At 41.6% G+C, this 27,889-nt stretch overlaps 1 protein-coding gene and 1 long non-coding RNA gene across 4 annotated transcripts in view; one reads left to right on the forward strand and one right to left on the reverse strand.

Annotated features, from left to right (window-relative positions):
- Positions 1-27,889, forward strand: part of PRKG1 (protein kinase cGMP-dependent 1) — a 1,242,412-nt gene that overhangs the window by 892,203 nt on the left and 322,320 nt on the right. The gene's annotated exons all lie outside the window — the stretch shown is intronic.
- Positions 1,673-27,609, reverse strand: LOC309859897. Of its 2 annotated transcripts, XR_014309029.1 has the most exons (5): positions 27,586-27,609; positions 18,879-19,037; positions 13,385-13,546; positions 9,198-9,371; positions 1,673-1,770 (listed from the first exon to the last, which is right to left on the reverse strand). It is a non-coding gene; the product is annotated as an uncharacterized lncRNA (long non-coding RNA). The 2 variants fall into 2 exon arrangements; XR_014309030.1 differs by lacking the exon at positions 1,673-1,770 and having other exon boundaries at positions 9,142-9,371.

Genomic DNA, 27,889 nt, shown 5'->3' on the forward strand with positions numbered 1-27,889 from the left:
TTCTCATCCAAGAGCACTGGGCTCTGATGCTCACCCCAGTGAACTCTGCTGCATCCTCTTCTTGTACGTGGTTCCCTTAATTTCTTTGTCTAGTTTGTACGTGGAAGCCATATGCTTGCTCCTACACCGACTGGAACTTGTCCATTTCCCGACCGTCTGTAAGTACCTGAAGGGTAGCATATGTCTCAACTTGTAGCCGGTTTCCAGCAGAGCAAGGATTTGCATAAGAATTATACCCGGCACTTACTACATAACCAATATTTGTTGAATGAGGAGTCTGAATAGGGTTTCTGTAAATATGTACTACACGAGTAGAGAAACACAGCTGTTGGGTTGTGTGTTCCGATGCGATCAGCACAGCCAGAATGTGAACGTGGTGAGGATGGAGGCATGCATCCTGAAATGCAGGCGTCCTGGCGTGCTATCTGGTGAGGCACAGTAGAAGTTACTGGTAGCAGATCGCCTCAGACGCAGCTTTCAGGTGAAAGACAGAGGCATGGGGAGCCAAGGGCTGCGAGATTTGGGGAAAAGAATAGAATTTACTTTCTTGATCATCATCCCTGTACCTTATCCATCCCAGGGAGATAGAAGAGAGACTAGACCTTTGGGAGGATATTCTAAAGAAGAGGAAAACTCCTAAATGAAGGATTCCAGCTTTCAGGTATGATGTCCCTGGGTGAAGGGCTGAACTGGTACCAGTAACTCCTCTCTCCACAAGGAGATCAAGACCTCTAGTAGATGTGGACCCCATTTCCGGCAGTTGCACCTGAGTATATGGCTTTGACAGTTCCCAAAGCCACAACCTTCTGGGGCACATGTCGCCTCTTGGCTTCTTATCCATGGAATGTGGTGATCCTACGCATGTGTATGAATGTACGATCCATGAGTGGTTGGGCTCACTTGCTGTATCTGACAAGCATGCAGGGGGCTGCAGAGGAGCAGGAAAGGGGAGGAAAGGCCATCAGTGACAGAACTGGGAGACCCACAGCCCAGAGACAGTCACTAGAGGAGACCAAGGAACAAACCCTAAGTGGCAGGAGAAGCCTTAGGCTTTTCCTTCAGCTCAAAGTTTCACATGAGAAAGAAAACTCGAGGACTAAGAGCAGAGTGACCCAACTGTGCCCGCACTCCGACACCCACTGCTTGTTGGCAGAGCCTGCCCCTGCACACAGGAACTGGCCTCTTTTGCTCGCAGGGGCGTCCTGGAGGACACAGCCCCCAGGCACCGCCCCATGGCAGCTGACACAGTCAAATGGATGTTTGGGCCCCCCAAGTGCCATTGCAGACAACTCAGAGTGCCGGAAGCTCCAAGGCAGCCCAGATGGCGCCTACGGATGGCTGAGCCCCACCTCAGAATGCAGGCCACACAGCCCGTCTGTTGTCCTTGTCACAGCTCAGAGCACCTTCAGCAGCTCTAGCAGCACACGACCTGTCCTCAGCTTTGACGGCAATGCCACGTGCAGCACACCTGGTCGGGGTTCCTGCAGCCTGGTGGTGCTCAGTGTTCACAAAAGCAGAGGGAACACACCGACCAACGTACTGGCTACTCTGACTCATCCTCACTGTGCCCCAAGGGCTGCCTCCAGCCCCCACATCCTTCCCCTCCCCCAACAACCTGGGCAGGTGCAGCCAGCAGGGAAGTCGTGCTTTGCAGCTGTGAGCTCACCTGGCTCTGGACAGCCATCAGATCAGACCTTCAGTCTCACCTCCAGCTGCTGCCATCAGTGAGGGGCACTGTCCTAGTCCCCGGCTGATGAAATCCACCTGCCCCTGCAAAACAGCAAACCACGCAGGCATGTGTGTGTTTGCACGTGTGTGTTTGCATGCGTACACACACACTTCTTTATCTCCATATTATAATGCTTGCGTTTGAGTCTTGGTGGCATTTTTCATGCTGGTCCACAATTCACTAGCTGTGTGACCGTGTACGTTAAATTTTCTAAGTTTGTTGTCCCTTTCTGAAAAACACAATAGTATCTACATCATAGGACTGATTTTCATTTTTTAACATAGTTTTTCCTTATTTATAGACTTCATTAGTTTGAGTGGTTTTAGGTTTACAGAAAAATGGAACAGAAAATACAGTTCTCATATACCCCCTTCTCTTAACCCTCAGTCGTTGGTGTGGTATTTTTTTTTTTTTTATGATCGCTGAACAAACATGGACACATTGCTAACTATAGTCCATGGTTTATCTCTCTTTGAGCCCTACACTTGTGTGTGGGTTTTGCCAGATGTTATCTATCCACCATTACAGTATCATAGAGAATAGCTTCACTGTCCTAAAAATCCCATGTGTCCCTCGCTCCAACTTTCTTTTACGGTCTCTGTAATACTGCTAATGTAAATGATACTGTGTTTTTATTTTGATATTTTTAAAAGATTTAATTTATATATTTGTCAGAAAGGATATGTACAGCAATAAGAGCATCGGGCAGAGGAAGAAGCAGACTCCCTGCTGAACAGGGAGCCCAATGGGGGACTCGATCCCAGGAGCCTGGGATCATGACCTGAGTCGAAGGCAGACGTTTAACTGGCTGAGCCACCCAGGTGCCCCGATACTGTGTTTTAAATTTCAGATTCCACTTGTTCATGCCAGAACATAGGGAATCAGTTGACTTCTGCATATTAACCTTGCATTCTGCAACCTGCTGTAATCAATTCTAGTTTGGGGGGCTCTTTAAAAATGCTATACATAAACTATCCTGTAGTCTGTGAACAAAGACATTTTTAATTTTTTTCCTTCCTCATCTGCATGCTTGTTTCTTAACACATTAGCTAGGTCACCTAGTATGACATTGAATGGGAGTGATGAAAGGGGACATCCTTCTCTTGTTCCCAATCTTAGGGGAAAGCATCTAGTTCCTCAACATTAAGCATATTTTTAACTGTAGATTTCTCTCTTTCTAGAGGAAAGGGCATTTTTTATTATAAAAATGGATGTCGGACTTTGTAAAAAAATTTTTTTATTTTTATTTTTTGCATTAAGTAATAGGATCATATGGTTTTTCTTCTTTGGCCTATTGATATGAATTTACAATAATTGATTTCTAAATGTTAAACACTCCCTGCATACCTGGAATAAATTCCATCTGGTCACGGTGTATAACTTTTTAATATGAATTGCTTGATTTGATTTGCTAATATTTTATTGAAGCTTTTTGCATGAGAGCTACTGGTTGGTAATTTTCCTTTGTTCCTAAAGCATTTTTCTAGTACTGATATTAAACTAATGCTGGCCTCATAGAGTATGTTGAGAAGTATTTTCCTTTGCTTCTGTTTTCTGGATCAGATTATGTAGAACTGGCATCTTTGCTTAATGAGATATTTGGTAGAATTTACCAGTGAATCCATCTGTGGCTGGTGCTTTCTGCTAGAAGGTAATTAATTACAGGCAAACCTTGGAGATACTGTGGGTTTGGTTCCAGACTACTACAATAAAGAGTATCACAATAAAGGAAGTCAAGTGACTTTTTGGCTTCTGAGTGCTTTAAAAGTTGTTTATACTAGCCTCTCAAGTGTGTAATAGCATTATGTCTAAAAATACAATGTACATATTTTAATTTAAAAATATTTTATTGGTAAAAAATGCTATTTTCTGAGATTTCAGCCAGGCATGATTATTGATCACAGATCACTGTAACAAATTCAACAATCATGAAAAAGTTTTAAATGTTACAAGGATTACCAAAATGAGACATAGAGAGAGCAAATGCTATTGAAAAAAAAAGTGGTGCAGGTAGACCTCATGGACGCAGTTGCCACAAATATTCAGTTTGTATAAAAAGCAGTATCTATAAGGGGCAATAAAGTGACACAATAAAATGAGGTATGCCTGAATTGACTCAAATTCTTTAGTAGATTTAGGCCTATTCACATTATCTCTTTCTTCTGCAAGTTTTGACAGATTGTATCTTTCAAGGAATTGGTCAGTTTCATCTACATTATGGAATTTGTGGACATAATTCTTTTTTTTTCAAAATTTTATTTAAAATTCTAGTTAGTTAACATGTAGTATACTATGGGTTTCAGGAGTAGAATTTATTGCTTCATCCGTATTATTCCTTTATTATTCTTTTCTGGTATCTGTAGTGATAGATCCTCTTCATTTCTGATATTAGTAATTTGTGGTGTCGTCGTCATCTTCTTCCTCTTTGTTAGCCTGGCTAGAAAGGGTTTTATTTAGTTTAAAAGAACCAGCTTTGGATTACCTTGGATTTAATTTGTTCTTTTCCTAGTTTCTTTGTGTATTTAGATTATTGAACTTTTGTCTTTCTTCTTTTCTGATGCATGTATTCAATACTATAAATTTCTCTCTAAGCACTGTTTTCTGCATTCAAAAAATTTTTATTTTTACTTATTGTAGTCTTTTTGTTTCTTGAGACTTTTTCTTTGAATCATACATTTTTTAGAAGCATATATTTAAAAAAAATTTCAGCTATCTTCCTATTGTTGATTTCTAGCTTAATTCCAGTGTAGCCTAAGCATGTATGATGGACGATTTCTATTTTTTGGAACTTGAGGTATATTTTATGGCTCCAAATGTGGTCCTAGTGAATGTTCAATGAGAGCTTGAGAAAAATGTATATTCTCTTAATGTTGGATGAATTATTCAATAAATATCATTGATTGTGTTGATTGATAGTGCTATCCAATTATATTCTTACTGAATTTCGGCCTTCTGAATCTGTCAATTACTGACACAGAACTATTGGAGTCTTCAGTTATAATAGTAGATCTATCTCTCCTTGTAGGTCTATCATATTTTTGCCTTGTGTGTTTTGACATTTTGTTATTTGGCACATACACATTAAGTGTTACTATGTTTTCTTGGAAAATTGATCCTTTTATCATTATGTAATGTCTCTCTTTATCCCTGATGATTTTCTTTGTTTTGAAGTTTGATTTATCTTCAGTTGATACAGCTACCCCACCTTTCTTTTGATTGTTGTTAGCTTGGTATATCATTGTCCACCCCTTAACTTTTAATCTGTGCCTTTAAATTTGACGTAGGTTTCTTATCAACAGATCCAGGAACACCAGTGGTGGAATTCAGTCCAAATCTGAAGGTGTAAGAGTGAGGGAAGCTGACGGTATGGATTCCATCTGGATCTGAAGGCCTCAGAGCGGAAGATAGATACCCTGGCTTATGCAATAAAGCAAGAGGGGTCAAATCTCTCCTTTCCTCCACCTTTTGGTTCTCTTCAGGCCCTCAACCAACTACATGATGCTCTCACCCACACTGGGGAGGACAGACTGCCTCACTAAGTCCACAGAGTCACATGCTGATTTATCCAGAAACACTCACACATGTACAGATTTAATATGAAGTCACACACCAGACACCCTAGGATCTAGTCAAGTAGATGCCTACAATTAACCATCATGGGAGGAAATGCATGGAGGGGATAGGATTCATTCTGTAGTACTATTGTTAGATCTTAGTCTTGTAGCGAGCCCAAGGGAGGTGTTTCCTTTCCCAATCCCCCCCACCCCCCATCAAAGGCAAGAGGGACCTGGGATTGAGTGTGTTCTTCACCCAGTTTGGTTAATCTTTGGTATAAACTTCCTCAGGCTCTAGCAGATTAGTTTCCCGTGAGTGCAGGCCTTGTAAACAGAACAAAGGTCTCTGAGTGGACTTCGGAATCATTAGTTTTCCTCTTTCCCTGAACAAGTATAGCACCCCCTGCCCCCATCTTCAGGGTGAACACCTGGTAGAATTCCTAAGGGGTAAAAATCTTGAGAAGGCTGGGCCCCTAGGTTAACTCTCCCACTGGTCTACACTGAGCCTCTAGCCATACATCAGAGAGGGTTAAAGCATTCTTGCCCACTCTGGCTCTCGCTGGGGGTTTCTGCTTCCAGGCTTCTGATCCCCATAGGTTAGCTGTGAATCTGGGCATCACCCCTCCCACCTCTGCAGTGTTCAAAGCAGCAATTAGCCCTGTGACCTCACCTTTCCCATGGTTCTAAGAAAAGTGATTGATTTTTAGTTCGCCTTTCTCTCTTGTGAGGATAAGAGTGTTCGTTTGTAAACTCTTCACATGTCAGATTGAAAAGCACTGTATTTAAATATTAAATATAATACTCCCAGAAAGTGCTTGGAGAGATGCATGGCACAAAGAAAGACTATATTGTTCGCTATTACAGTAATGTAGTGATCCCATCAAATTTTGTGTCTAATTAAACAAGATACAATAGGCATCCAGAAGTCAATCCATCTGTCCGAGTGTATTAGAAAATTATCTCAGTACAAAATGTCAGGTTTAGGGAAATAATTTGCGAGGGTCAGAGGTCTTAGCGATCAGAATTCCAGGATGACACAGGCCTGAGGAAGCAATCAGAACCAAAAACTGGGGCAGAGAACCTTTAACCGGAGGGAGCAGGGAGGAACATGAAGGAAAAGAGAGCAAATTCGGCTTGTGGGAATAGAAGTTTGGGACTAGAGAAAAGGTGGCGAAGGGGTAATAGCCTCTTTAGATATCTGACCCACAGCAGCATGGGTACCTCCAGCTTTGTCTTTTGTATTCAGAGTTGGTGCTCCTGATGGGATTGCTGTTTTCATGAAGAGATGCTCTTAAACGGTGTATTGCAAGAACGGCTGCCCTTTGGTCCACAGCTGTCACCACTGTTTAGAGCAAAGCTGTCATCGACGTGTGGCCTGCCCAAGCTCTCTGCTCACACAGAGCCTCCTCCTCTCTGATGGCTGTGGGCTTACCTGCCCTGCGCATTGCTCACTTTCACAGTCCTTCACAATCGCCACAGCATTTGACTAGAAAAGCCATTCTTCCCTACTGCCTGCCGGGGGGTCCTCTCCCTGCTGTTCTCAGTGTTCCTTGCATAGCATAGTTTCTGCTTTTTGTTTTGTTTTGTTTTTGCTTATTACTGCTGAGCAACCCCGGGAGATTGGCTTGCTTCCAGAACCCCACCATAAAAACGTTGTTTTCCTTTCTGGTGTCAATATGGATGTGTAACTCTACCTTATGAGGTTGCTTTAGAAGACCAGTTGTATGTGCTGCAGGATCATCCCTGCAGCCCAGAGAAAGCTGTACTCCGCCTGCACCATGGACTTGCAAGCTGGGCGAGACTTTGATTCTAGCGTTAGTTTCCTCCATAGACTAGATCATATGACTCACTTGGGGAGGTTGCATAAAATACTGGTATGTGGACCAGCTGTTGAACTGCTGAAATAAATTTAGGAAAGGAGCCTAGAAACCTGTATTCTAAATAGCCACTGTAACATGGCAAGTCAGGTGACAGGTGGGCAGTGGCTACAGCACACAGGCGTGGGCGTGTCTGTGCACCCGCGGCCACTCAGAAGCATGACCTCGATTTTCATAGATTGCCAGTTCATTTAGTTACAGAGTAGAACCTAACGGAAGTGGGTGGCTAAACTCAGCAGGCACAGAGGCCTCCTGTGTCTGCAGGGGTTTCCCATGCTCTCCCGTACATTGCTGTTGGGCACACTGAGACAGGTGGGATCCTGCTAGGACTGAAAAAGAGAGTGAAACATTTGGCTTTGTTCCTGCTTTTTGTTTGTTTCCTGTGTGTGTGTATATGTGTTGGTAATAAGTTTTTTGTTATCACTGGAGAAGATGTTCCCCTAAAATGTTGGCATTTCCATAAAAGGCAAGGATCACCAAACTGCCCATGACCAATTTTGGCACTGCCTTTGAGCTAAGAATGATATTTGGATATTTTTTTTAATTTTTAATTTTTTATAAACATATATTTTTATCCCCAGGGGTACAGGTCTGTGAATCACCAGGTTTACACACTTCACAGCACTCACCAAAGCACATACCCTCCCCAATGTCCATAATCACACCCCCTTCTCCCACCACCCCCCCAGCAACCCTCAGTTTGTTTTGTGAGATTAAGAGTCACTTATGATATTTGGATATTTTTAAATGGCTGGAGAAGATCTGGAGAAGAATAATGCTTCATGCCATAATGAACATTATATGAAATTCAAATGTCAGTTTTACAGGGAGCCAGACACGCCCGTTTCTTTCGCTGTTGTCTGCCACTGTTTTTGCCCTGCAGCGAGAGTTGCCCAGTTACAGTGGGGACAAGACCTCCTGAAAGGCTGGGATACTCAGCAGCTGATTCTTCATGGAAAAAGCTTGACAACCCCTGGTTTTAGGAAATGCTGATAGGTATCAGGCTCTCCCCACACCTGATTCAAGCCCAGCTTGAGACGTGTGGGGTCCCACCCTTGCCCTTGGAGGAGGCGGAGTTAGGTGCCCACATTATCCTGAACACACACGGTCTTCCTGCTCCCCGCTTCCCGGGGCCCCGGCAACAATTCCCCACATTTGAGCCTGAGCTTGACCTCCTATCCTCTGCCCTGGAGGTTCCCCTGCTGAGTTTGGTAGAAGACCACAGTCCCAGTGCATAGCTCCTTGGGACATCTGTGGGACCCTCATGGTCTGGAGTATTTAGGAAACACCAGCCAATGGAGGAAATAAAGGACATGCTTGCTGAGAAGTCAGATCATGTGTGAATTTGTTGCTGACCTTGGAGACAGCTGAGCGGACCTGTTTTCCAGCCGCCTTGCTGGGTCCTTACAGCAGGCAGAGAGTGACTCTCAAGGCTTGTGAGTCTGTGACAACTTCCAGGCAGTGTGTCACATTCTTCAAAGGGAAGCAGATAAGACACTTCCCTTATTGAAGTAGAAAGGGTTGTTTCAAGTGGACACCAGGAGGTCCCTGTGCCCCCACCCCGGGACTCCTGTCATTACTTGGAGTGTCAGCTTTTTAAAACACAAGGGCCAGAAAGCTTAAGGTGGGGGAGAAAAAGTTAATAAAGAAACACCACGGTGCACTCTGACTGACATTTGAATATGTAATCTGCCTTCCTAATTAGCATTAAAGCTTTCCGTATTTGGCAGAAAAGCTAGGCGACTGAACTTGAACTTCCAAAGAGATGTTTTAACAGCTGCTCACCATCCTAAGATGAATATCGGTAATTAGAACTATTATCGCTTTCTGTCATCAGTACAGCTACTGTTATTAATCCTCAACAGGGAAAGCCGTGATGCTAATAATGCTGGCTGTACCAAGCTATGAAATCCTACTTACTGTTCCCTGCTCTGTTTATAAGCAAAATAGCCATTAAGAGGAGGAGGACCTGGTAGCTGTTTAATGTGTTGATGATCTGGAATCGCCAGCTAAGAGAACTCTGGAGAGTGACCCCACCTTTCGTTCTGCTTCTTGACTGGTTTAAAGGGTCCGGGGATTTGTTCCAGGTAAGCAAAGGTTACACGTTGCAGACCTTGGCCTCTCAAAGGTGGTGCCTCCGCTGACTTTGCAAACAGCTGAGATCACTATTGGACCGCAATTAGAGATACCTCAGGCGTAATTACTATAGACCTGAAAACAGAGATAATAGAAAAATGGTTTTGATATTTTTAAGATCATAAGTCTGTTGCTTAGATGCAGCCTGAGCAACTGTGTACAGTAGTTTAAAATGTATGCTTTGCCATTACGTTACTCGATCCGTTATTTTGAGATGGCTGGCAGGGAGAAATGCCCTAGGTCATTTATCTTTTACTTTTGATATTCAAGGAGAATAATTAAGCCAAATCCAGTGATAAATTACCAAAACTGGACCACAAAACAAACCAAAAAACCCCCCATGCTTATAATTATAGTGTATAGATCTAAAGGGCTAGAACTAGAAGACTGAAACAAGAATTTCCCATTTTATTTATCTAAACTTTGATTAATTAAATTTGACTCCATCACTAGTTGCTAAACATTTATCAGGGGTTCAAGAGAGGGCTTGATCAATAACCTTAAGGCAAAACCCTCAGACATAGCATTACATGAATTTGTTTTTAAGTGGAAAGATATTGAAAGGACTCCCACCCCCACCCCCAGCTATGTAATCTGTCACCCAGTATTATTTGGTTGGGATCTAAATTCTGGTAGAAGTGTAGAAAGAGAACAAATTAGAGTCTCTAGAACTATTTCCCAAATAAAGTAAATGAATGAGAAACAGCCATTCTCTAGTCTTCTCTTGCAGGAGGGGAACATACCGAAACCTAACAAGGTCTTTGGAGGTTTGTCTATTTCCCAGACTTGATCCAGGGGTGTTTTCAGGTCCTGCGCTTGTCACTGTTGACCACTCAGCACTCCTCCGAGCCCCACAAAACAGACTGGGAGGTGCCGCTCTAGGCATGGAGCTCCTGGTAGTAGATGAGCTTGAGCAGAAAGGGTTTGCTGGGTATTTGCATTACTGCAGGACCGAGGCACGGGTACTGGCTGAGAAGGAGGTGATGTGGTCCTCAGGGCCAACATCTCTGGGGGCCCCAGGTTCATGCTCAGTGTGCTGACGGGGTGCACCGGGGGTGGGGGCAGGAGAGGCTCCCTCTGAGCCCCAGCGAGAGGCTCCGCCTCATTGCCTGAGAACCTACTCGAAGCATTATTTTCAAGAGCAAGGATTTTTCCATCTGGTCATGCACGACATTTCTGTGCATTTCCTAAGTTTATTTTTCTGTTCCCCAAATCCTCTGCGGGGAAGTTGGGATTTGTGGTTTTGGGTATGGAAGTAAGGATGCATTTTATGTAGTTTAATATTGGTGTCTGTAGGCTTATACTAAATATTATAAATGAAGTGGCTTCAAAAATGCTTATGACCGCTGGTAGGTCTATGATGAGTTTATGATAAGAAAAAACAATATAGTTGATTTTTTTACACCACAATATATTTAATTTAAAACAATGTCATAGGAGATTGACTTTTCTTTTGACATTTGAATAAGCTTTTGTCTGTTAAAAAAGATGAGGGACAAACATAGTTATAATTTGATTTTGATTTTAGAGTCTCACTTGGGAAAGAGCTACCCCGTAGTTGTTGTTACATAGTTTCAAAAAGATGCCGGACTTGCTAGCATCTGTAAGAGTTACCACTAACTTGTAGTTGGTTCCTAGGACTTTTCTCCATGTTTCCACCCCCATCCCAGCTGGTAATAATGGTGAGTCTCAGTGAGCTGGCTACTCCTTTCTTGTGTTTCTCCCTTTCTTTCCTTATATCAGCGTAAATTTGTGCACTCAAGGAGTGTTGGGGCTTGAAGTAGGTTTTCTCCTGGGAAAGTTCTTTGGTCCCTAGTGACTATTCATCCTTGACGTCTCTTCCACACCAGTCCCACACAGAACTAATTGTCCTGGACTGAACTTGTCCTACAGTCCTTACCTGCAAACCCATGAGCCAGGGATCCAATCAACACCTCAACATTACAGTAACCTCTCTAATAGGAACATTGCATGACAATAATAACTAAGATGTGAGAGAGGAAGGGACACTGGAAATGATCTAGGTCAACCCTTCCATGTTATAACTGAGGAAGCCAGATGTGCCTCTATAAATACATAGAGTTGCCTTGATAATGAACCACTGAAACTTAACTCGAAGTGTTTCCATCATTCCTAAAGGAAAAGAAAGGACTTGCAGTGGATTAGGATAAGTTAATGCAAGAGAAGATAATATTCATCAATGCAGGAGTTCAGAAAGTGTCAAGGAATATATTTTGCACATTCCATTCCTTCATGTGATCAACTGTATTGAATCAATGCCTGTAAGAAGAGTGTGAGTAAAATAAGAAAATTCACATTCACAAAGGGCACCATTGGCATTGTTTCTTATTTAATTATTTAAGCGATCATCTCATACAAATTTTCAGTCCAAATAATCGACTATGGAATCCTGTCTTCAAATTTTGTATTAAAAAAATGAAGAAAAGTGTCGCTAGTGTTAAGTAGTTAGTGTTTGGAAATCCTAGTGTTATTTTCAGTTTTTCTCTGTAGAAAGCAATTTTCTCTGTTGAATAATGTAGAAATTTAGCCTGAGCACTCCTCATTAGAAAGGATAATTTTTGTTACTGTAACATTATAATTCACTTATTCTTATAAATATTCTGTTACATTCCTCACCTTGGAAATTTTCTCATTTAAAACACGGACTATCATTTTCTCTTTTCTAAAATGATTTGGTATCGATTTTTTTTTTAAATTGAGGGTAACATTTTCTTTAACTCATTTCAATATAATTGTTTCTATTATTGTAAAAATACCGAGAATATGCTCTTCTGTCTGGAAAAGCAATAGAAAAACAACATTCGAGAAAATAGCTCACTCACTCATGACCCCAAATAATCATCCTTCAGTAATAGATATAGCTGCCATTACTGAATATTCATTAAGGGCTTTATTTATATTCACTTACTGAATTCTTAGAAACTATATGAAGTAAGTGGTATTAAGCCTGTTTTACAGATAAAGAAATGGGCAAGAACTTTAACCTAAAAAGTGACACATGGGGGTGCCTGGGTGGCTCAGTTGGTTACACATCCAATTCTTGGTTTTGACTCAGGTCCTGATCTCAGAGTTGTGAGACTGAGCCCCACATTGGGCCCCAAGCTTAATGGGGAGTCTGCTTGAGATTCTCTCTCCCTCTGCCCCTCCTGCTCGTTTGTTCTTTCTTTCTTGCTCTCAACTTCTCTCTCAAAAAACAATCTTAAAAAAAAAAAAAAATGACGTGGAGGATTTGGATCTAGGTCTGTTATCCACCCAACATCAGACTTTTCATTTTCACATTGCCCTGCCTTGACATCTAAGTGGAAGGGCAGAGGGATATTACTGGGGACCAGTCTGGGGCCTGGAGCAGACCCAGTGGGGACTGGAGCAGGGCTTGTGGCCAGGGAGGTCCTAAAGATGGTAATGCCAGCCGCTCATGAAAGGTTGAGTCACGGGAAACATTCTATCACTTTAGAAGTGAGTTGGGGGAAATCGGAGGGGGAGATACACCATGAGAGACTATGGACTTTGAGAAACAAAAGGTTTTGGAGGGGATGGGGGTGGGGGGTTGGGTGAGCCTGGTGGTGGATATTAAGAAGGGCACAGATTGCATGGAGCACTGGGTGTGGTGCATAAACAATGAATTTTGGAACACACAAAAAATTAAAAAAAATTCTTTTTCAAGACATTTTCAGGGGCCTCTCTTAACTGCCAATGGGCTTGGCAATGGTACTAGTACTAGGAAAGGAGGTGACAGTTGTCTCAGAAGTAATGAGAAAAAAACAACAGTCTTAAACTCTGTCTATAATCATTTCCTGAAGTGTTTTTCTTGAATAGTCGATGTTCCTGGTGAAATTGCATCTGGGCAGCATATCTATTTTTTTTTTTTTTTTTAACACTTTGGTGTAGACCAACAGAGCTTCTCCAAAGGGTTTGGGCAGTGCTCGCTTTGGCAGCATGTATACTGAACTTGGAATGAAGGGTTTAGATGGTAGTGCTAGAGTGGGGATAGTCATGTGTTCAAGGCATGAAAGTAACGTGACGTACCTGGGTTAGCATGGTGCCTCCTGATCCCCGTCCTGTCTTACCTGAGTCCAGTTTCCTGCTTGACTGAAGGTGGGAGTGAAGGCAGATACTGATGAGGCTGCATGATCGAAGCAAGCAAGGTGGGAACAGAGCAGATCAGAGGGCACAGCCTCAGCTGACCAGCTGCTCTTCTCCATCGATGGTTTCCGGGAAGGAATTAAGGGCTAGAGTGACACACATTCAGATTACTTAAAAGCTAAGAAATCCAGCTTTCTATATAAAAATCTCCAAATTTTATTTCTTTTTTTTTTAAAGATTTTTTTTTTTTTTATTTGACAGAGAGAAAGATCACAAGCAGGCAGAGAGGCAGGCAGAGAGAGGGGGAAGCAGGCTCCCTGCCAAGCAGAGAGCCGGACGCGGAACTCGATCCCAGGACCCTGAGATCATGACCCGATCCGAAGGCAGCGGCTTAACCCACTGAACCACCCAGGCGCCCCCAAATTTTATTTCTTAAATGTGATCAAAGATTACTTTTTTCCCAACTTAAGGGAAGTAAATCTTAAGAGCAGATTTCTGTATGTGGGCCCACTAGTATTTAAATATTTCGGTCATTATTGTGCTATCCAGCCATCCCAGAAAGCTGTAATTTGGGTAGAACACGTATTATTTCTAGCTTTCAGGTGAGGACACAGAGGCATGCACCATCACCTCTTACAGCCATCTCAGCTGAAATGAAAACTCGCTAGAGCCAGTCGGCCTAAGTTCCAATCCTCCTTCCACCATAGACATTCGGTGTGACTTTGAGCAACTTCCCTTTGTGTGCCTTGCTTCTTCTGATAGATCATGCTCATTCTGATGTGATGAGGTTGTTGTGAGGATTAAATGAGTTGATAGAGACATAGGTGGCATAAAACTTGAGCTGCTTAATAACATCTTCTTTAATGGTAGTAGCAATATTTTGCATTGCTAACAGTAGGGCAGGAAAGAGAAGATTTGTCAGAATCCCAATTTCTAAGCAGGAATTATACCAATGACATGATAGAAACACAGTTTAGATCATGTCATAGTGATCTTTAAAAATAGCTCAAGGGGCGACTGGGTGGCTCAGTGGGTTAAGCCTCTGCCTTCAGCTCAGTCATGATCCCAGGGTGCTGGGATCGAGCCCTGCATTGGGCTCTCTGCTCAGCAGGGAGCCTACCTACCCCCCGCCCCTGCCTGCCTCTCTGCCTACTTGTGATCTCTGTCTATCAAATAAATAAATAAAATCTTTAAAAAAAAAAAAAAAAGCTCAAGAGCATGGTGCCTGGGTGACTCAGTTGGTTATGCGTCTGATTCGTGATTCTGGCTCATGTTGTGATCTAGGATCCAAGGGTTGAGCCCTGCCATGGGCTCCACAGTCAGTGTGGAGTCTGCTGGAGATTCCCTTTCCCTCTCCTTCTGCCTCTTCTCCTCATACTCGCTCTCTTGCTCTCTCGAAAATGAGTAAGTAAATCTTTTAAAAAATAAAAAAAATAAAAGTAGTTCAAGAGCATTATTTTGATTTCTGTTATAAAGAGTGAGGAGCAGAATACTTGGGTGTATACACGTGCACACAAGTTAAGCCAAGGCACTAGCAAGAAACAGACCTTGCTGAGATACAGCTATAGCACCTCACAAAAACCTGAGTAGAAAAGCTTTGCTGATAAGATTCAGAGAGCAGTCCCTCAGGTTCCAAGATCAGAACAACAAATCTGATGGGAATGACAGAGGGGACACTGGAAAAGACAACAGACACGCATGCATGTGTCCGCTCACTCGTACCCACTGGGCTATTTCAGACTGGATTTTCGGTTGTGTCAGCTACAGTGCAATGTGTGTGCCATTAATGTATCTGTTTAAGGAACAACTCTGAACCCCCTACTAGTTTTGTGCTGAAAAATTGAGAAATCCTTTGACATTTTAGCGGCACTTTTTTCTGAAATCTTTGGACACTCACTAACCACCTCCATGAGTTGCATTGATTAATTCCAGCCACCTCAGATTAGTTAAGAGAGACTCATTTTGCTACAGTAACTCCCGGATAGCGAGAGCACTGAGTTCATTTCCCAGTCCTGCTATGTGTTCAGGGTAGGTCGGTATGGGGGCTGTGCTCCTTGGGCTCTCTCTAGGACCACGTCTAGCAGGGGCTCCGTGTCGACCTCTGAGTCCATGATCACATTGCGTGAGTGAAGGTTTCTCCTTGTTTCTCCCCCACTTCTCTCCGTGACCTCTGGAGTCCTGAAACATGAGCTTTGCCGGTGGGTGGGGAAGAGGACAGAGGAGAAGAAACGTCGCTGATTGCTTCAGTATTATTAGACTACGTTCCCAAAGGTAGCTCTCACATTTCCTTAGTTCTGAGTGATGTGTTTTCTCATAGAGAAATTGAGTGAAAAGTTCAACAGTTCTTCATTATGTGGATTTTAATCAGGTATCAAGTGACAAGATAATCAATCAGCCAGGGTAGAAGAAGAGAAGGAAGATGGGGCTAGAGGCAAGGCTGTGACTTAAGCATTTAGAATAATCATTGGATCAGCCCCCAGCCTAAGTAGCCTGGTCCTGGCCTGGGCGTGAGGTGATGCTGCCCCCAATACCAGAATTGTTCCCTCGCTGCTCCAGACCAACCTGCTCACATCCACTGTGCAGGTTGGCTGCCATGGACTGAGTTGGGTCCTAATTAGTGCATTAGGAAGTCTTTGCTTTGGTTGTGTTTCTCCCCTGGAAAGTTGGCTGGGAAGAACCTCCCTGCTCCCAGGAGAGGGGTATTTCGGGTTCTAAACTTAGAGAATTGCTGAACATTCGAATTACTTGAATTTAAGTGTCATTTAGCTTGATTTATGCCTGGTTATTTAGACACCTGGTATACCTTGTGTACATACAGAGGAGAGACTTCTATAAACTCTGCTTCTGTTAACTCACAAACAGGTTTTTCTGGAGGCAAGTGCTGCTTGCGCTTTGAGTAAGCAAAGATAGGAGGCTTTAGGGGGGCAGGTGTGGAGTGTAAACATGTAACATGGAAACTTGGTAAACATTTACCCAACTGCGCCAGTCCGAGCTCAGTCACTGGGAAGCTTGAGATAGGGTTGATTCAAAGATCATGAGGATTCAGTCTTGGAGCACAGGTGGACAGAAGAATACTTCCTCTTCTCATTTTATCCAATCGAGTATTTGTTCCTACTACTCTAAACTAACATACTCCTCGATCTGAAATACTTAGTTATTAAATCCAGTTGTCATTTTTTTTTTAATTCCTCCTCATATGCGTCCTTTCTTGGGAATTGGATACAATGAGTCACTTCTTCCTTAAAACCTTGTAAAACCTGGGTTCTTTGGGGTCTTCCTGGCTGTCATTTACTGCTTCCTTGTAAATTCAGAGTTCTCCAGGCCTAAACCCACCACGTACTCACTAAACCTGCCTGAAGTAATTTCAGTACCATTAAGAGGCATAGACAAATGTGTGTAAAACCCATGTCACTTGTGCATTTATTTTTTACTAAAAATAGACCCACATATTTAATCACCTACTTGGCATTGCAGTCATTTCTCACTCAACCTATTTAAGGCTGGAACTCATCACCTTCCTCCTCCGCCTTCTGTTTACATTTTAGTGAATGACAGTACTTTGCTCTGGGCTGAAACTGAGTCTTCTTGGTTGTTCTTTTCATCCCTAAACTTAAATTCTGTTTATTTGACCTTGTTAGATTCTTACAAATGTGATCTTTCCTGTCCTACTTGGTATAGAAGGGGGGTTAGGGCCCTCTTTTCCTGTGTTGTCCTAGCAACTGGCCCATACCTCTGTCATACCATATCATACATTGTGTTATGAATCCCTAATTTTATTTAATTTTTTTCCATGGCCCATACCTCTGTCATACCATATCTTACATTGTGTTATGAATCCCTAATTTTATTTAATTTTTTTCCATGGTTGATAATGACTTACTTGAGGCCAAAAACAATACTCTGTTTCTGAATTCCTTAATACTGATAACAGTGTCTTTAGTATATAGATAACACCTCAAAAGGATGAGGTTAGAAGAGCAGAGATGGTCACAAAGCTGTGCTTGATAATTTCGCTTTCTGAAAGCAAATGACAATGTCAAGTTTTCCATGAGATAAATGGTAACTACAGCCAAAGATGGGGACATGATCTGTGTGGGCAAAGTACCCGATTCAGGGAGTGGTCAGCAGGACCAGTAGGGACCTCCCCTCTTTCTTCCTTACATCTTTGATCTGGGAGAAAAAGAAAGCTGAATAGCCGTTTGTTTGTTTTTTTAAACCATGTAATTGTTATGATGTTGGTCTAAAAATAGTTTTTGCTTGAGTTAATAATAGACAGGTAGAATAAAAGGAAATCATAACAAGAATGCATAATTCTTAAAAGACCTTGGAAATATATGGAATGTGCTCATTCCTAGTATAGAAACTCAGGACGTTCACATTAGAAACAACTCATTTTACGGGAATTGTTACAAACTTTTTAGACAAAAGCTTTCATTTAGTTTTTGGGTTTTCTCTGTGGAACTGATAGAGTCACAAGAGGGAATGTTAAGAGATATGTGAGATTTCTGTAATGATTCACAGAAATTCAGAATGAAGGCATGATTTTGCTGTTTAGTTAGCAGGAGTGGCTTCTCTTAAGATGGAACTTTGCAGATGAGAGTTGGAAAACATCTTCACCTTGGAGGAAAAAAAAAAAGAATAAAGACAGCAGGAGAGATGAGACAGGGTCCATACTGGCTAAGTGACAGATATCACCGTCATCATCATGTGTTTGGTAGATTTTCTGGGCCACTCCGTAGGACTTCATTTATCAGTATAAAATAGTCCTTCAAATGTAGACAGAGAGAGTTGTATATTTCCCTTGATTTTACTGTGGCCCTATTCTGTGCACTGTGGGTTTTTAGGAGGAACAGCAGTAAATAAACCCATGAAATAAAGAATAAATTAATATGCATCTGACTCTTCCAGTGTTGGCCTGTTTTGAATGGTTAACCTGATTTAATGTTTCCAGGGGGTTTTAGCTATTATGTGCTCTCTGCGCATATTGAAACAGACCATGCTTTGTAAATTTTGGCGGAAGTGTAAGAACTCCGTCCTCGGTGAGCCTGCAATCCTTTTGTTCCAGCCTGGCTAGAGAAAGCTAATCCAAGACTTGTCCAAGACTCTGCGAGCTGCCTGTTTATTTACTGTTTAATTTCATTGTAGTTTATTTAATTTCTTAAAAATAAGGATGTGTTTCTCTTTCTGTATTAACTGGAAATACAGACTTCCGGCCAATATGCTAATGATAGCCTCTCTCCAGGAATATTAAAGTGCCTCTTTCTGCCTGCTTTTGCCCAAGGCCCAAGGATCCTACCCCATGAGCAAAAGGGCTTTAGACACCATGCATGCTTGGGGGGTTGGAGAGTGGACATCACCATCTTCTGCTATCTTCAGAGTGATTTCAAATCTCGTTCTCAAACAATCCTTTCTGCTCAAACATTTCATAATCCTAAGAAATAAGGGCATTTTCACCTCTTTGCCTTCTTTCTTGTTTACCTTTTTTCCTCACTCGAGAAGCCACACCAGCATGGAATGTCCTCAGAGGGTTTCCGACTTTGGAGCCATTCCCTGTTCATGCCTCGGGGCAGTCGTGGGAGCCCCTCTCAGATCCCGGTCCTGCTACTTCCTGGGCTGATGGGTCCAGTTCTTCCTCACCTAAAATGGGAACAAGAGGATTTTTTTGTACTCCAGAGGGTTTTTGTGAGCCTTGGGGAGGGCTGCAAGGTCTCCTACTGCTTGACTAGTATATTATTATTGAAGTGTGATGCTGGGAGCATTAGGGTATTCGGGTAGACGCAGGAGAGAGAATAAGTCTCGTTGTGTGTGAGCTAGAGAGCTCCCTAAAAAGGTCTGATTCTGGTTACGTGCTGATGCTTGCTAAATGTTTCCTTTGCTCATGCCATGAGTCTAATAACCCCTGCTGTTTTGAACCACGCTGGCTATTAACATTTTTCATGCTCCTGCTGTTGTTCCATTGTCCTCAAGCATTAATTACCAGAATTGAACATTATTTTGTATTATGTCTTTTTTTTTTTTTAAGACCCAAACCTGTAGCTGTAATGGACTTCTCTCTCCTAAATTTACTTGCTTTTGATAGAGAAAACACATCACAGCCAAACTGAGCAAACTGTCTTTCTGCTCTGTTGTGATTGATAGTCGTTCTTCTTCAGTTGTGTTCATTTTGAAACCATCGTTAATTGAGAAAACAAACAAACCTGTAATCCATTTTAAGTCTGAATAAACACAGACACACACAAACTCCAAATGATTTAAGGAAGTCGAGCCTAGGCTCAATAAATATATAAAATTTAAAAGCAAATTCTGATCCTCTTTCCGCATCTCTTCTTCCTTGATGGGTTTGTAAGTGTTCAGTCAAAAATTAAAGATGAATCCAGCATTTCCACTTCTGTGAATATATATGAAGTTGGGGGGGAGTATGCTGAAGAACTATGGGCACCGCAGCATTCGCTGCAGTGTTATTGACAGTTGCCAAGATATGGAAATATACACACACCTACATATACAAGCAACCGGATATTATTTATTTAAAAAAAGGAAATACTATCATTTGTGACCATGTGGGAGGACCTTGAAGGCATTACACTCGGTGAAATTAATCAGCGAATGAAAAATACTATATGAGCTCCCTTATATATGGAAAATGAAACAAAACAAAATTCCCTCGTTGAAAGCGGATTGGTAGTTAACCAGAGGCAAGGAGGGGGCAAATGAGGTTTTGATGACTGGCCAGAAGGTACCAGCTTCCAATTAGAAGGTAAAGAACTAGGGGTGTAATGTACAGCATCATGACGACAGTTACCACCACTGTGGGGTATATTTGGAAATTAAGAGTAGATCTTTAGAGTTTTTTCACAAAGAAATAAGGCCCTCCTTCCCTCTCTCCCTCCCCCCTCCCTACCTCTCCCTCCCCCCTCCCTTCCTCTCCCTCTCCCTCCAACTTCCTCTCTCTCTCCCTCCAACTTCCTTCTCCTCCTTCTCCTCCTCTTTCTTCTTTTTCTATTTACACGAGATGTGGTGATCATTTCGCAGTATACGTAAGTCAAATCCCTATGCAGTACACCTTAAACTTACATTATGCCCTAAGAAAGTGTCTGGATAAAATTGGGCAGGAATGGAGAAATTAAGGGTGTTCTTGGTTTTGAGAGACATGGTGATCTCGGCCGTAATGTGCGTCACCTTGTCTTTGTCAGCCTCTGGTAAGTACTCTTTGGAGGAGAAATCTTCAGGATGTTATGTGGCCACAAAGCCGCATTTTAACCGACCCATGGGAGTAACACAAATATAATAGATTAATGCAAAATAGTTAAATATACAACTGAAAAAGAACAGTTTCAAATTTCCTCTCAAATTGACTGTAATGTGGTTTGCTATGAGACTGTGTGCCTATGAATGAGGTGATCTATTTAGTTTGCTTGTTTGTTTGCTGCATTAGCACAAGTATTCCAAACCATGACTGAACTACTGAGGGAAAACAAAAACAAAAAACAAAACAAAACAAAAAACCAACAAACTTGAGACAAGTTGCTGAACTCATAGAAAATCTGAAACCTGGAGGAGTGTTTTTATATATCGATTTATTTGTTCTGTATTTCCCTTGATTAAAATTAAAATTGATGGGGAATTTCTAGGGTCCCATACTTCTGCTTTTTAAAGACATAGATAATTAATCATTCCTGGTTGCCATTAGCTCAGCTCTGTTCCCCATGACTTTTGTTTATTTCCAGCAAGATGGATATAACCAGTATTTCCCATGTTTTCTGGTTTGCAGTAAAAAAATAAAGTTTGTTTTCTTTTAAATAGCTTGAGCTCCCACTTCTTTATTTTAGGAAAGTCCTTATTTGGAGATCAGCCCCTCCAGTGATAATCCTAGGACGTGCCCAAGCCATGTACTTTCTCCAGAGATCAGTCCTTGCTTCTCCTGATCAGATGCACCACTGTGAGCAAGAGAGGCTCCCTGTTGGTATAACACAGGAATTGGAGTTGGGGCAAGACTTTGGTGGACAGTTGCTGCCACCGGTACTAGTTTGGACACCTACCATGGCTGTACTGGTTTTTCAAACTTCAAAGAAGAATGAGCCTCATCCACCATTTTGTGTCAGCTGAGGTGTCTTCCCCAAATCAGACTTGGGCTCCAGGCATGATGGCTTTTTAGCATCCTTCAGAGATGCAGGTCCTAGCAAGCCATTCTGTTCATGGAGAATTGTGAAAGGTGTTTATTGGGATCCCAAAGCACTGTTTCTCTTCTGCTTCAGCCTTCCTATTATTTCTTCCCTCAGTATTCTCCTTTTCTCCCCGTTCCTTGCTCCTGCCAAAGCACTCAAGCCCGTATTCATTTCCTCCCTTAAAATAAGTAACACATCCTTTAAAGGGGAAATTCCTGTCAGGTCATAGTAGATGGTGCTATCACAATTTTCCCCATGATTAAGTTGAAAAGCAGAAAGATTTTACTTCTCAGATTCCAAGTTTGGGGGAACCAATCTAAGCTAGATCGGGCAAAGTATGAACTTATCCTCATAGTGATTCTATCTATTCTGCTTGGTGTGTACCAAGAAAGTACTCTACTTCATTGGGTTTTAGGCCCTCTCAATCAATCAGAAGATGCATCCTAATTTTAGAAACCATAAATGAAGGAAAACGAGCATCTTTGAAAATGAGTGAAATTTGATGAATAGCTTTTGTGTGTGATTTAGGGATTTCTTTCTTTCTTTCTTCTTCTTCTTTTTTTTTTTTTGCGTATTTTTTTTTTTTTATTCTTTTAAAAAGTGTAAAACATTCCCAAGGTGCAAAAGGTAATAAAGAATAGTATGATTAACACTTAAGCACTCCCAACTGGCTTAAGAAATAAAACTTTGTAAATGAAATTGAGGGTTTCAGTCTATCTCTCTAGGTAAGGTCTCCTGGCCCAATCACTATAGTAAATTATGCACTGGATTAAACATTTGCATGCAGTTCTTTATATTTTTATTACACATGCTTATGCTCATTAACACTTACAGTATGGTTGACCCATCTTTATTTTATTTTATTACGTGAAACTTCCAACATACACAGAAGTAGAGAGAGTAGTCTGATAAACATACATTGACCCAATATCTAGTTTCAACCACTTAAATACTTGGCCTGTTTTGATTCACGTATCACCCCATTTCCTCTCCTCTTCTCCCACCCCTGGATTGAAGCAAATTCCAGATATTTTATCTTTATTTTCATTAGGGACTTCCGTGTCTATCTCTGAAAGATAAGGATTTTTAGAAATCATATCCACTATTACAAGTATCACACCTAAAAAGCAGGAATTTATTGAGATTATTAAATCTCAGTTCTCACCAGGATTTGTGAAATGTGCTAGAGATTTCTTTTTATAGGTGTTTAGTCTGAATCCGATCAAACCAAAGGCAACAGATCGCATTGGGTCGATATGTCTTTTAGGTTCTTTACATCTGTAGGGTTGCTACTCCTACTTTCCCCCACCCCGCCTTCTTTCCTTGCCATTCGTTTGTGAAGAAAACTGGGCCTGTGGACTTTCCTGCCGAACATTTCTTCTGCTTTCTGTATGGATATTCAATTTAAGTAGTACCATTTAGTCCATGTTCCCCTGCTAATAATACCCAAAGCTCTCCATACCATGTGTTAGGTGTCTGTATAAGATAACCGTCTTATACAGAGATGTGAGAGAGGGCTTTGTGGACATTCTCTTCTATTTCAACCATCTGTAGGGGTCAATATGGGGCTGGATAAGTCAATACCATGATCTCAGTTATCATCTTTTTATGGTAAATAGAATGGTCCCCTTTCTTTGTTGCTTTTCAGTATCATCCTGACTCATAGCCCTTTGCTTTCCTTATGAATTTTGCACTTAGCTAGTTAGGTACCCCACCCTTGAACAGTCACAAATGTAGCTGTGGTTTTTATGAAAAACTTAACTGAATTTCTAGATCAATGCGGTAAGACATAAGGTCTTTATAACATTGAGTGTTATTATGCACAAATATAATTCTCTGTTTATCCAGTTTTCTATGTCAGTAATAAGTTTTACAATTTTCTTACAGGACTTGTACGTACTTCTTAAGGTTTATTCTGGGGTGTCTTTTGTATAAATGGCATAAAGGTTTTGCCCCTATGTATTTTTGTTGAAAGAATATAGGTCTATAAAAACCTGTTTTCAATTTGTAATATATACTATTTGAATTGTTACTTTGACCCAACGCTAGGTCATCATGATTTATAGCATACATTTCAGGAGTTTCATGTACTGAGAATATTTCATTGTCATATGGAGGACTGTTTGTTCATAGGTTTGACTTTGAAGACCATGCAAATGGCTTTTTCTTTACAATTTTTAAACTCCTTTTTTTTTAAAAAAAAATCTTACACTGTTTTCCCCCACTTACTGGTAGTATTTTTTTAAGCTGTAGATTGTGGCATCAATGAAATTAGTGGAAATTGATGTATTAGGTTGTCACAAGCATTAAAGAAAGCACAGGATAGAAAATACCAAGAACATCCTGTAATTGATAAGTGTTTGGGTTATATGTGGTACAGATAGTGTTTTATGAAATATGTTTCACCGAAGGTGTGTGTGTATGTGTGTGTGTATGTATAAATGTTGGGAAAGTGAGAGGTAATCTTAGCAAACTCCGTATCCTGTACTTTTTGTTACATTCAAATTTGATATTGGTGACCTGAGAGATAGCCTCTGGATGTGACCACTCTTCCGAGTTGTCAGAGAAAAGATTTCTATGAGCCAGTTGTTTTAAAAGCCACTGTTACTCCAAGGATACTTCTAAGGACCCTTAAGGAGGAGATTAACAAAAACTACTCTCTGTTTTGTAATCTGGAAATAGACTTCTCTGTCTCTTGGCCATTCACTCATTAGTGAACTAAACTCTAGGACCATCTTCTTGAAGTCAACAGTAGTTAACTCTTCAAAAATGGATTTAGTAACCATTGCAAAATATTAGATAACCAGAACAGTATGAGTTACTCTGTCTGTGTGTGTATATCTGAAGATTTGCCCCAATCTTGTTAGTTTATGTAAGACTTGCTTCAGGACAGAAATGTCACACCCAACTATGTGATTTTATTTGGTGTCATACGTTCAACTGTATATTTTTAGCAGAGTACTGAGCATTGCTTCGATAGTACACTTAAGACTTAAACATTGCTTTCATGAAGCCTATAGTTGAACTGGGGAGTCCATATAAACCACAAGGACTGTTGAGCACATGGTACAAAATAGTCTGTTACCTTACAGGTGGCCGGATGTGGGCTGGTTTGTGTTTCTGAGGACCAGAGTTGTGAGAGAGGGCTTTGTGGAAGGAGTCAACCCAGTGGAGTGAGGATTATGATAATAAGTTTGGTTCGATTGGTGGAACAGACTAGAAGAGTATTATGGATGAGAAGGAGGCAAGGAGAAAAACCAGTCAATGCACAGAGCATGTGGATGGTGACAGTTTGCCGAGAGTCATCATGCAGAAGCTGGAGGTGTGTTAAGGTGCTTGAGAAACAGGTTGGCTAAATTGGGTGCAGCCTGGTCTGTAAGAATTGTGTGCTTCCAGAGGTCTAAGTTTGATCAAACAATTCTCCCAATTTCCCTTGTGTAACACCAGAGACCCTGGGTTCTGTTTCGCTGCAGACATAAATGAAGTTACATTTCCATTTTACAGAAATACTCCTATTTGCTGCCGTACCTCAGAGTACAGCACTGTGCAACAGTGACCATGCTAATAGAAGGGGTCCTCACAGAGGATGGTGTCCTCGCAGACTCTCTAACGGGGGCCATCTGCCCCCAAAGGGCCAGTGAGAGGCCGCTGGTCACCTTCCATAACAGTGTGACTTAGCTACTAGGTCACCTCAGCTGGTGTCCCAAGAGATTCATGGGGATCCCATAAACCTCACTGCCTTCAAGCCACCCTGTGATGGACCCTCAGCCATGTCACCACTTGCTATCTGGTCTTCGAAGCAGTTCCATTAGTGCCCTAGGTCTCAAACTCTGTTTTGGGATATCTCCTTGTGCCCTAACTTACGAGTACTCTGCTGAGTTTAAAGATTTTATTTACTTATTTGTCAATGAGAGAGCGAGAGAGAGCGAGCGAGTGTACAAGTGCGTGCACAAGCAGGGGGAGCAGGAGGCAGAGGGGGAAGCAGATGCCCTGCTGAGCAGGGAGCCTGACACGGGACTTGATCCCAGGACCCCAGGATCATGACCTGAGCCGAAGGTCGTCGCTCAACCAACTCAGCTACCCAGACAGCCTTCACGTCTGGGTTTGAAGGTCTAATTCATCTCCCAGAGCCAGGTTCAAATAACACCCACCAGCTCTTCTCGTTTCCATGGCGAACTACAGTTTTGATGCTGGATCCTACCATCTGCACCTCTTCCCTTAAACTGTGTTTTCCACCGTAGAGTCCTTCAGCCTGCATCCAAGTGAACATTGGTTAAGGCTGCTTCCTGCGTGTCGAGTTTGCAAATCCACAAGCGCCCTGAATGCCAATTAGGCTCTTCAGGGAACCCACAGAGCCCTTTGAGTTCTCGGGCATTCAAGTGGCAAGCAACTTGACCTTTCCTCATTTAAACTTGAGGCTTCAATTGAACTTGTTCCAAGGAGTTTGGCAAAGTCAATGGAGCCCTCTATTAACATGGTCACTGTTGCACAAATTCGGTCATACCTCAAACCAGATCTCATCTTTAAATGTAGCCAGGAGGTACATGGAAAGAACCAGATGTAGCCATCAGGATACAGGCATCCCATTCCCCGAGATGCCTGTGTTTACATTCTTGTGCATACATTTTTGTTGTCTGCCAAGCTTCATTTGGCAACCCCTGGGTAAGATCCCGCTTGAATACATTTATAAAACGCTCTCCGTTTAACTGTCCAAGATAAAAATGAAATTTAAAATTCTTATGCAAATTACTGAAGAAAGAGTCCTGGAGGTTCATTAATTGAAAGAGATTGCTTTTGCAGAATTATAACAGCATGTCAGTTTCTAGATTTATTCACTGTTGCTTACTGTCCTATTTGCGAGTTTTAATGTGAGGCTTTTAATTTAGGTAGTCAAGGAAGGATTTTAACAGGCTATTTATATGATTTGGCATATTACATTCTCAGTGATTAAAGAAAACCTTTTAGATTTCGTAGTTTCCTTGATTTATTATGAAATGCCAAAGTGTCTATCATAACTGTGGTATATAACGGTATTTATAATAAATTATCTAAAGAGCAATTACCATCCAGACTATGAGAAAGCAACTTACTTCATCTGTTCTTCCCATAAACATTTACTGAAGACCCATACTATGTTCCAGGCTCTGTGTGGGCTACTAAGGACATAATAATTAAACCAGTAACTAACACAAAGGTCCAGGTCTCAAAGAGCTTATACTCCACAACAGATACTGAAAGGTGTAAGTACCTTGCAGCAAATATTGCAAATATTCCCTGATATTTGGTAAATATCAGGGAAGACCTACATTATTTTGGTAAGAAGTCACATTTATTTACAGTACTTACTCTGTGCCAAATACTTCCTCTCTACTCTTGCATATTAACTCATTTCACTTTTGAAGCAACCCTATAGAGTGGGTGCTATTTCTTCTTGTCATTTTGCATTTAAGGAAAGTGAACTACAGAAAATTATTCCAGAGTCTACGTCTCATTATATGGCCGACTCAGTAGCTTCTGACCACTACAGATTTCGTACCTGCCTACACATTTTCTAGGTGATTGTGTATTAGCTGGAGTCCCGCCAATTTCCGTGGCTGACCAGGAATGAAGGTTTGAATCTGAATAGCCTTGGGGTGTCAGTAACATGTCATTGTCTCTGCTGTTTGGTTTACTCAACCCAGGTTCTGAGAAAAGTTTTCCAAGAAGATAATCAGGAGACCCTATTTTTGTCTTATTACAGCCACTCAGGTAATGGCGAGTTCAGTCCTCTTACTGGTCCTATCTCTAACTTGTGCCTGGAGTTGCAAGGTCAGGCTCTGACTCCTGCTTTGAATCTGATATTTAGGCAATTCCACATGCCTGAGATGAAGCGCCAGATGCTGGGGTTGTAAACCAGGCAGGAATAAACAAATCACCAAACGACATTTGCCCATGTTCCGTTTGACTAAAAACCACATCTCCTCTTGCCGTTCTCAATCTGTGACGTCTAATTTGGGCAGTTCTGAAACCAAAGCACTCACTGGGGGCAGAGCTGGGCATCTCCTTTGGCTCTTTCTTCTGATTTAATTGGCTGAGAGACTTTATGTTCACCAGACAATATAGAGTTGTATGTCTGTGCGTACATCATAAGCATTTCTGAATGCATCATTATGTCTTGTCATTAACTCATAATTGGGATTATTGTGCCCAAGGAACAATTGGATGAAAGTTACAAGGAGAGACCTTTGGCGCAATTGCTAGATTGCTGGATGATCAGAGGAAGATTAGAGTCAAGCACAAACCAGAGAAAAATTTGAACTTGCCATCCACAAATTCGAAGAGTGC

Source organism: Mustela nivalis (assembly GCF_964662115.1).
Source record: "Mustela nivalis genome assembly, chromosome: 2".
Classification (NCBI taxonomy): Eukaryota; Metazoa; Chordata; class Mammalia; order Carnivora; family Mustelidae; genus Mustela; species Mustela nivalis.